This window comes from Canis lupus, chromosome 12 (genome assembly GCF_011100685.1).
Source record: "Canis lupus familiaris isolate Mischka breed German Shepherd chromosome 12, alternate assembly UU_Cfam_GSD_1.0, whole genome shotgun sequence".
In the NCBI taxonomy this organism is placed as follows: domain Eukaryota; kingdom Metazoa; phylum Chordata; class Mammalia; order Carnivora; family Canidae; genus Canis; species Canis lupus.
This window is the reverse complement of record NC_049233.1, coordinates 36,596,490-36,607,091: the sequence shown is the minus strand read 5'-3', so window position 1 is coordinate 36,607,091 and position 10,602 is coordinate 36,596,490. Positions and strand designations below refer to the sequence as shown.

The following is a 10,602-nucleotide window of genomic DNA, read 5'->3' as shown; positions in this document are numbered from 1 at the left end:
TGAATGGATGGTTTTTTTGTCTGGATGGAAAAAGAAGGCTTGGAACCAGAGTTGCCTGGGGAGCATCCACATGCCACATCTCGATGCCTGTGGTGAATACAACCAGGGCAGATCACACCCAGTTCTGTTTTGACCAGCATTCAAGGACACTGTGGGTACAGGACAGTGGCAAGCAGTGAAAAAAACAACTCTTTTGAACTATAAAGACTGGTTTGGTTTGTAGGTCGTCACAGCAATGTCTGTCTTCTCCAAAAGCCTGGAAACTCAGGGAAGGCAAGACCTCTGTCAATCACATTCAGTGCTCTGGGCCAGCGCTGGTCTATGCCTGGTACATAGCAACGATCCTTACAAATTAGATGAACTGAACTGAGTGGAGATTTCAAAAGGACCCTACGAGGGCCCAGTCTATTCTAAATGAATCAGTTCAATTTCTGTATGATAACAATTCTGATGTGGAAAGAAAAATAAAATAATATAAAATAAGAGCTATGGCAGGAACTCCAACTTATTTATTTGACTAAAAAGTCACACAACAGCTTTGGGTGAATTTGACAGCTAAGAGGTCATTACATACATTATGCAAATGTCGGTTGCTCTATGTATTTTTAACCGAACTTCATAAAGTTGTTCAGTCTATATTAAGTTTTCTGTAGACTTTAGCTGACATATAAAGAACAACACCAGAATGAGGCCTAATAAAATATGTCTGCTTCAGCTTGAATACAGAAGCTCAGCTCATTCTCTGCCGCTGAATCAAATTAGGAGCAGATGGTAATTGGGACCAGATGAAATTTCAAAGGGATGAGATGCAGAACATTCCAAAGTGCACACTAAACTTTTTTCCACAAAAACTAATGTCAATAATAAAGACATCGTATTCACTGAATTTACACACAGCAACTGAATTACCTCGAAAGTGAAGCAATTCATTTTTACAGATTGACATCATTCAGTATTTTGGGAAAAATAGCAATCAGCTACTTCATAGGTACTTTTTTGTTGTGTTTTCACGTTTCATTTTACAAGGACCACTCCTTGTAAAAGGAATAGTCCTTTTATACTTTGCTTTTCTTTACTCACAGTAATCATTTAGTTTCAGGAAAAATGAACTAAACCAGAAAAAAAAAACTCTTTGAAAAGTATAAATAGTTAAGCTCACTTAAAATTTTCTGTCATATGCTCTATTTTTCCTGCTATATAATCCCAACACCTTCTTTAAACAAATAAAAACTCAAGTATTTAAATTATAATGCTCTCAACTTTAGTATGATCCAGAAACAGACTTCTCGAACTTTATTTTTTTTTTCGAACTTTAAAATGGCAGTGTTTGACAGCTATTTATCAGATGGGCTTATGGGAGTAGCCACATGAGAAGGTAATCTTACTTACTTATCCCCTATAGGGGCCCATGCATATTACCTAGCAGTAGTGGCTCTGACCACCAGTCATCAGCCATGCCAGGGAGATCACGTCTGTTATGGATTAATCACATTGAGTGGAAGTCACTGAGGATTACTACTTTTGAGGTTAAGCAGACTAGCAGGAAAAGCAAGTCCTGAGTGTAAAGTAGTCAGACTGCAATGATTTAGGAGACAGATTAGTTAGATAAAATTGTATACTAGTGTCACTATCCGCAAGAACCCTTGGGTTCTGAGAGCGGATACACTCAGTTGAGCAACCTAGCCAACTGGATTACCTATTTCTCAGGAAACACACCTTCTGCTTTCTTGTCTTTGGGCTTTTGTTCAAGTCATCCTGTTGTCTAGTCCCTGAAATCTATGACTTCTTATCTTCTTTTGGACCTTAGAACCCAAGTCTGTGGTATGCCTCTCTTCCAAAAGCCCATAGCAGTTATCAGTTTAACACAGAGGTTGCAAACTTTACGGCATACAGAGGCCAGGATCATAATGAATGAGCTGGGCTGGATGTAACAAGGTAACCCATTACAGGGAGCCTCAGTGTTGCACAAACTTGTCTCATCTAAATAGATCTGCCTCCTTTCAGGCCAACTCACAATGCCTCATGGGAATGTGAGCCCAATGTTGCCATGAGTGCTGATTTTTAAAAGAATCTTGCAATGTCAATGTGAAAATTTCTAATTTGTAAGTATTGTCCCTTATAAACTTAAATTATCAAATATGTATATTGCACACCCTTAGCCTGAGGGCAATCAGACTGGAAACTTTTTTATTTTCTTTTTATTTTTTTAAAAAGATTTTATTTATTTATTTATGAGAGACACACAGAGAGAGGCAGAGACAGAGGCAGAGGGAGAGGCAGGGTCCTCACAGGGAGCCCGATGCGGAACTCAATCCCAGGATCCAGGATCATGCCCTGAGCTGAAAGCAGACGCTCAACCTCTGAGCCACCCAGGCATCCCTGGAACCCTTTTTAAACCATTCATTCAATAAATTAATTTATATATGATATTTTGAATATTTTACATTCACTATGTGAATGATAAAATCACAGATTTTTATTTAAATAGGTTCTATTATACTTATTTTTTCTTTATCAACTAGAACACAGACTCCTTTAGATTGAGACTGTATCATGTGTATTCTTACTTCAGAACCAATAAGATGATTTACACATAAAAGCATTTAATAGGTGGTAATTTGTTTGATAGATAATTAAATTTTTTAAAGAAAATGAAAATTAAGTTATTATAGAAATGTATAAAGAAGTAAAATTGAAATGGAATAATAGAAAATTTTCAATTAAAAATATGTCTTACGGAATATTATTCAGCCATAAAAATGAAATCTTACCTTTTGCAACAACATGGATGAGCTAGAGAATAAAATGCTAAGCAAACTAAGTCAGTCAGAGAAAGACAAGTATATGATCTAACTGGTATGTGGAATTTAAGATACAAAACACTTTCTCTTTGTGTGTGTCTGGGTGGCTCAGCTGTTAGGCATCTGCCTTCAGCTCAGCATGTGATCCTGGAGTTCAGGGATTGAGTCCCACATCGGGCTCCCTGCATGGAGCCTGCTTCTCCCTCTACCTGTGTCTCTGCCTCTCTCTCTCTGTGTGTCTCTAATGAATAAATAAATAAAATCTTTTTTTAAAAAAGATACAAAACAAATGAGTGAGGGAAGGAAAAAAGAGACAAACCAAGAAACTATTAACCGTAGAGAATAATCTGGTAGATATCAGAGGGAAGGTGGAATGGGGGAAATAAGAGTTGGGGATTAAAGAAATACTTATGATGAAAAAAAAGAAAAGAAAATGGAAAAAATAAATTAAGATACAAATACTCTTATACGGTTGACATTAATGATATAACAAAGTATTGTAGGTTATTTAAAATATTATGGTTGCTCTTAAAATTTTAGACAGTTTAATAAATAATACAGATTTATTTATGTCTACATTAATGTAACTACTTTAGATTAACATGATGTACAGGTGGAGCTGAGAATGTGAATGAATTTCTTAGTTAAAATTCCTGGGGATTCTCGGGTGGCTCAGAGGCTTAGCACCTGCCTTTGGCCCAGGGCATGATCCTAGAGTCCTGGGATCAAGTCCCACATCAGGCTCCCTTCATGGAGCTTGCTTCTCCCTCTGCCTCTCTCTCTCTACCTCTCATGAATAAATAAATAAAATCTTTTTTAAAAAAACCCTGAGGAACTTGGACAAAATGAGAAAAGCAAAAGCATGGAAAACAGAGAAGGCCTAACCTATAGGCTAGGCAATTATTTCAATGGAGCAAATCTAAAAAATTATTAAAGTATTATTTTTTGATGAGCACCACATTTAACACAAACTATTTAGCTTTAAAGACTCAACAATTATCTCACTAAAGATAATTTGTCTAACTGTATAGGAGTTAATTATTCCTAGAACTTGGCTTTCAGCAAGGTAATGCAAAATACACAAGTAAAATACCCTACAAATGCATGCAGACAATTTAATTGGCTTCATATCATCAGAATCTAGAGATGTTAATATTTTTTAAGTAATGAAAGTTAAGAGAATTCTTATTGAGAAGTTTAGGCAGTGCTTGGCCATGCTTCCCAAAAGTTTTCATATACAATTGGACATTTCTCCAAAAACAAACAAAAAGTAATTTGGGCTTTTTGAGTGGGCAGATGATATTGGGTAAAATAACTCTTTTGGTCACCATTAAATAGTCTGTTTTGCTTAGGCTTAATAATAAACAAGGTATTAATCAGAAAAAAAGATGTCTTGAGAGAAACACTAGCCCAAAAGAAGCATTTGTTATAAGGCTCAATGAGATGTGGGATCTGAGACTTTTTGATTTGTTTTCTGTAAATTGCAAAGATAGTTGGTAGTGACCAAAAAAAGAAATATCTGAGTAAAGTCATTTCCATTTATTTTTTTTAGTCATTTCCATTTCTTTAGGATTTCTTCCCTGTGTATTAATTTCCTTTCAAAACAATCCTGAGTTTTGGATTTGAGGAAGCCCATACTTTTGAACAGGACAAAGAGAGATAATCTGAGAAGAAATAAACTAAGAAATTTCAAGGCAGAGATTTTACTTCTTATTTGTTTACTCTGGTAGGATAGCTCCCTTGAGACAGAAGTTTTCAAGCAAAACTTGTTCCAAATGAATAACTTTTTAAGAGAAAGAAATAATTAAAGTTGATTGAAAATCAAAGTTTTATACTCATAAAGATGGGAAAAATACAGAAAATGGGTTTTTTCTTTAAGTCCTCACTGGGAAGTTCTATAACCACACATTTGAAAAAGAGAAAAGTGGGATCCCTGGGTGGTGCAGCGGTTTAGCGCCTGCCTTTGGCCCAGGGCGTGATCCTGGAGACCCGGGATCAAGGCCCACGTCGGGCTCCCGGCGCATGGAGCCTGCTTCTCCCTCTGCCTGTGTCTCTGCCTCTATCTCTCTCTCTCTCTCTCTGTGTGTGACTATCATAAATAAATAAATTTTTAAAAAAAGTGAAAAAAAATGTTATTATGTTTATCTCAAAAAGCAAGAATTCTTTCTGACCTGTTTGGGACATCAAATGGGGAGCTCTGTTTGCAGTGAGAGGTGGGTCATTTATAAGATGACTTTCCAGTGTGCATTACATTTTAAGGGACATCATTATGCTCTTATGTTTTCCCCTACTCCCCAAAAAGGAACCTTCTTATGTCTGAAAGGGGTACACATAGAGTGAGCTGAGGTTAACTGAAGCTTCTCTTTTCACACTCCTACTTGGGTTCCAAATGATGGGCTTGCCTCTGCCTTTGGCATCCAGGCAAGCCAAATCCTGACTGCCAAATCTAAGTGAGAAATGATGAGCAGGCTAACAGGAAGATGGCACAAAACCCTCCCATCAGTAACCAAGAGTAGAGTCAGCAGTGAAAGAAAGTGTCACTGGGAGCAGTCCTGGTTGGCCAAGAAGGGACTGAGAGACTCGGGGTACTTTGATATATGATTAGTATAGACTTCCTCTGTGAGTCTTCTCTCTCTTGCTCTCTCTCAGCATTTTTCAGTGGATTTAAGATGTGAAACATATTCATGATAACCAAAATGGTGTTTTGTATCAATATTTTGCTTTTGATACACGAGCTTCTTTAACTGTCTGGGTTACTTGCATTTTGTGCATGAAAGAAAGAGGTTAATAAAAGAATAATTTTGGGGACCTGGGTGGCACAGTGGTTGATCCTGGAGTCCCAGGATCGAGTCCCACATTGGGCTTCCTGCATGGAGTCTGCTTCTCCCTCTGCCTGTGTCTCTGCCTCTCTCTCTTTCTCAATCTCTCTCTCTCTCTCTCTGTCTCATTAATAAATAAATAAAATCTTAAAAAAAGAATTATTTTAATTCAAGAATACATTTAGGAAGGAAGGAAATGTTCAGTTAAAAATTCTTCCAATGAAGCCTAGCATAATTGAAAAACATTTTGAAGGACACCTGGGTGGCTCAGCAGTTGAGCGTCTGCCTTTGGCTCAGGGCGTGATCCTGGAGTTCTGGGCTAGAGTCCTGCGTGGGGCTCCCTACATGGAGCCTGCTTCTTCCTCTGCCTATGTCTCTGCCTCTCTCTCTCTTTCTGTCTCTCATAAATAAATAAAATCTCAAAAAAAAAAAAAAAAAGAAAGAAAGAAAACATTATGAGAGGCACCTGGGTGACTCAGTTGGTTAAGCATCTGCCTTCAGCTCAGGTCATGATCTCAGGGTCCTGGAATCAAGCTCCGTGTCTGGCTCCCTGCTCAGTGTGGAGTCTGCTTCTCCCTCTCCCTCTGCCTCTTCTCCCTGTTCCTGCTCTCTTTCCCTCTCATGCTGTCTCTCTCTCAAATAAATAAATAAAATCTTTAAAAAGACATTTTTGAGGTTTATTAGCTTGCTCATGACATTAATGAGCTGTCAATCTGAGGGACAAATTTGTTAAAACTTTCAGAGTGTGAGGAATTTGGGTCAACTTATACTGTTCGAAACTAATCATCTTGCTCAAAAGCTTCCATTCTGATCCCCTGGATCTCACCTCAGCTGTCCTCTAAGTGCCCCCCTGGGAGCCCATGGAAACTTCTAATGACCAGGAAAAAAAAAGGAGCAAGGAAAGGGGACATGTGGTGTATTCTAGGCAGAAACAGAGAAGAAAAAATCATGGATTCAAAGGTCTATAAGAGGCTTCTGGTGACTAGAACCTAGAGATGAGAAGGCCAAGTCAAGAAGGACTTCACAAATGTATTAAAAGGAGTTGGAATTTATCCCCTGGGCTATGGGAAGTATATGGCTAGATTTTCCTAGGCCAGATATTCGATCTCTAGAAAGCCAGTTCATCTCAAATGCATGTAAAATGAGGTAAAAAAAAAAAAAAGTTAAATTGGCCATTACAGAATAGAATTCATGAATGTAGCAGAAGGGGATCATTCTCCTCCCCTGATTCCACCCTTTTTCCACACATATACTTCATATGCCCTCATCTGGAGATCTGCTTTGGAAGACCTGAACACAAAGAGCAGTCTTCCTTATATGCCCACTCAGAACCACCAAAGCTCAGGTGGCAAAGATGAAGAAGAACATGGGCATTGAGCAGATTCCTCACAACAGGGGGAGAAGAAGGATGGTAAAGGGGTGAAGAAGCAATTTAATTTGATTCTTATGCAGCAAAAATTTACTGAGCACCTGATACAGTGACACAGTGAAAGTGCTAAGGTTAACAAAAAGTAAAGTAATTAAGCTCAGGCTAACCAGACATACAGCTACACAATTACAATTCACTAGGATGAGTGTTATAACCATGCCAAGAAAAATTATAAAATCTAAAGCTATGTCTAAAGCTACTTTACAAAATGCCAGATGAAGGTACTGTTGATTATGTAGAAAAAGAAGAACAATAGTTTATAAAAATGGCTAACAATGGGCCGCGTCGGGGTCCGAACCCGCGGTGGAGGAAACATGGAGACGACCCTGGAGCAGCAGCGGGGGTACCACGAGGAGAAGGAACGGCTCATGGACGTCATGGCCAAAGAGATGCTCACTAAGAAGTCCACGCCCCGGGACCAGATCAATTCCGACCACGGCACATGGGCCATGCAGGATAGGTATGGAAGTGAGTGGGAACCTGCGGGATTTGTATGATGATAAGGATGGGTTACGAAAGGAGGAACTCAGTGCCATTTCAGGACCCAGTGAATTTGCTGAATTTTATAACAGACTCAAGCAAATAAAAGAATTCCATCGGAAACACCCAAATGAGATCTGTGGGCCAATGTCAGTGGAATTTGAGGAGCTTCTGAAGGCTCGAGAGAATCCAAGTGAAGAGGCACAAAACTTGGTGGAGTTCACAGATGAAGAGGGATATGGTCGCTACCTCGACCTCCATGACTGTTACCTCAAATACATTAATCTCAAGGCCTCAGAGAAACTGGATTATATTACCTATCTGTCCATCTTTGACCAGTTAGGTATTTGAGATTCCTAAAGAGAGGAAAAATGCTGAATATAAGAGATACCTGGAGATGCTGCTTGAGTACCTTCAAGATTACACAGATCGAGTCAAGCCCCTCCAAGATCAGAACGAACTTTTGGGGAAGATTCAGAATGAATTTGAGAAGTGGAAGAATGATACCTTTCCTGGATGGCCGAAAGAGACAAGCAGTGCCCTGACCCATGCTGGAGCCCATTTTGACCTGTCTGCATTCTCTTCTTGGGAGGAGTTGGCCTCCCTGGGTCTGGAAAGATTGAAATCTGCACTCTTAGCTCTAGGCTTGAAGTGTGGTGGGACCCTAGAAGACTGAGCCCAGAGGCTCTTCAGCACCAAAGGAAAGTCCCTGGAGTCACTTGACACCTCCCTGTTTGCCAAAAATCCCAAGTCAAAAGGCACCAAGCGAGACACTGAGAGGAACAAAGACACTGCCTTCCTAGAAGCCCAGATCTATGAATATGTAGAGATTCTTGGGGAACAGCGGCATCTCACACATGAAAATGTACAACACAAGCAGGCGAGGCCAGGGGAGGAACGAGAAGAAAAAGAGGAAGAGCAGATCAGTGAGAGTGAAAGTGAAGATGAGGAGAATGAGATCATTTACAACCCCAAAAACCTGCCCCTCGGCTGGGATGGAAAACCTATTCCCTACTGGCTGTATAAGCTTCATGGTCTAAACATCAACTATAACTGTGAGATTTGTGGAAATTACATGTACCGAGGTCCCAAGGCCTTCCAGCGGCACTTTGCTGAGTGGCGTCATGCCCACGGCATGAGGTGTTTGGGCATCCCAAACACTGCCCACTTCGCTAACGTGACACAGATCAAAGATGCTGTCTCCTTGTGGGCCAAGCTGAAACTGCAGAAGGCATCAGAGAGATGGCAGCCTGACACCGAGGAAGAATATGAAGACTCCAGCGGGAACATGGTGAATAAGAAAACCTAGGAGGACCTGAAGAGACAAGGACTGCTCTAGTGTTCAGGGATGTAGCTCAGCTTCTGGGCTTGCCCAGGCTCACCTGAAATCTCCTTTTTCTATTTCTCCCAACCAAATGCTACTTAAAGACTCTCCTACTTAGTCTTAAGGTCTAGCGTGTGTCTTGTGAAAACCAAGGCATGCTGGCAGGTTGCAGGGCTGAGATGTGTTTTATCTTTGTTTTATATTAAAAGATTCTGTCAGAAAATAAACCCAGTCCTTCTGAATGTGTCTTGTTCGAAAGCCAAAAAAACAAAACAAAACAAACCAAAAAATGGCTAACAATGGAGTGGAGGAAACACAGTGTTTTTTGTATTCATGTATTAAACAACTTTGCATTCATTAATTCATCTAGTCATTTACTCATATATTAATCCAACAAACTCCTCAACCAGTTGAGTAGTAAATATTTATTTAATATTTATGCCAGGTATTGTGGTAGGTGCTGGGAATTCAATGAAAAACCCAAAAAAAAAAAAAAAAAAAGAAAAACCCAGCAAAGTACCTATCTTAATGGATGCAGAGATACATGAGATCAGTCATTGGACTTATGGGGTGTAATGGCTAATTTTATTGTGTCAACTTGACTGGGCCACAGAGTGTTTAGATATTTGTTAAACATCATTCTGGGTATGTCTGTGAGGGTGTTTCTATTGCCGTCCCCAGCGTGGGTGGGCCTCATCCAATCTATTGAAGGCCTGAATAGAACAAAAAGGCAGAGTAAGAGGGAATTGACTCTATCTAATCATTTTTAACTTAGAACATCAATCTTCTTTGGAACCCAACTCAGAACTTATACAATCCACTTTGCTGATTCTTATATTTTCAGACTCAGACAGAAACTTACACCATTCTTGGTTCCCGAGTTTTGGATTCAAAAAGGTTCTATCCCACTGGCCCATCTTGGTCTTTAGTTTGCCACCCGCAGCTAGTACATGTGTAACACTTCTCACATTGCAAAGTATTTTAATGAATATCACCTACTTCACTTTTTGCAGCAACAATTTTATAAAGTTTAGCATGATCTTTTAAGATTTACAGATGTTATGCTCAGAATCATGCCTTAAATGTAGATCTTCATACCAAAGTCTATGTTCCGTGCACCAACCAAGAATGAATGGAATGATTCCTCAAAGAGAGAAAGGAGAAGAGAGACTCAGAGAAGAGCAACATTGAAGGTAAACAAACAACCAAATGAACACACAAAACTAGATATAAGTTTATGGAAGAGATGAAAGCTCATAGGACTTGCATGAGTCTAGATCAGAGGGAAGGACATTCCAGAATGAGAGTGACAGCACCTCTGGTGGGATACCAGAGACCACATCCAGGGAATGTCATGTTTTCCCATTGGGTAGGAACATAAAGTTTTATATAGGGCAGTGGAGTTATAGGTTGGAGAGTAGTTAGGGATAAAATCATCCAGTGTCATATAAATTATAATCTATGTGAGTACTGGGGATAGATCTCTTCAAATAGCCTTAATAAAAGAAGGAATACAGAATAGAAAGTCTGTAAAGTTTCTTTCAGTTCTAATATTTCAGCATCTTATACTACGTTCCATAAATAGAAAATCTTATTAATGAATAACCATGACGATTTTAATAACCCCAGTAATACCTCTTTTTAAATCATCCCGAATGTTAATCTTGCTATAAAACGGCTTTGACCATGTTCTCCTACTGGAAAGTCATCAGTTGACAGCAGACTAGAGTCCAAAATGGGACATCTAGA

General features: G+C 39.3%; 1 pseudogene; it reads left to right on the top strand.

The window, feature by feature from the left end:
• Positions 1-7,363: 7,363 nt before the first annotated feature.
• Positions 7,364-8,972, top strand: LOC611098 (annotated as a pseudogene).
• The last annotated feature ends 1,630 nt before the right edge of the window (positions 8,973-10,602 follow it).